Here is a 254-nt window from a genome sequence, read left to right as displayed (position 1 = left end):
TATTTTTTTTTTGCGGTGGCTGGGGGAGGGGGAGACTGTAGTATCCAGAAGACATAGACGCATATGTTGTCTTAAGTATTATTGTAGACTACATGTAAATAATATTATAAAAAGAACCAAAGTCTTTTTATCAGATTCAGTTATCGGTATTATAACAGTATGAAAGTGAAATACCTTGGAATTTCGCTGTCAGCTTGATACGCTTGTGTCATAAAGGAAAATATATGGTATCCAAGAAGAGGTAGAAAGTGGAT

At 34.6% G+C, this 254-nt stretch overlaps 1 protein-coding gene across 2 annotated transcripts in view; it reads left to right on the top strand.

The window, feature by feature from the left end:
- The window catches only part of LOC119587961 (RING finger protein nhl-1-like), a gene marked incomplete in the record, with an annotated part of 37,992 nt that overhangs the window by 35,609 nt on the left and 2,129 nt on the right, over positions 1 to 254 (top strand).

The sequence above is a fragment of the Penaeus monodon genome, chromosome 23, assembly GCF_015228065.2.
Source record: "Penaeus monodon isolate SGIC_2016 chromosome 23, NSTDA_Pmon_1, whole genome shotgun sequence".
NCBI lineage: Eukaryota > Metazoa > Arthropoda > Malacostraca > Decapoda > Penaeidae > Penaeus > Penaeus monodon.
The sequence above is the reverse complement of the archived record's forward strand: the minus strand, read 5'-3'. Positions and strand labels throughout refer to the sequence as shown.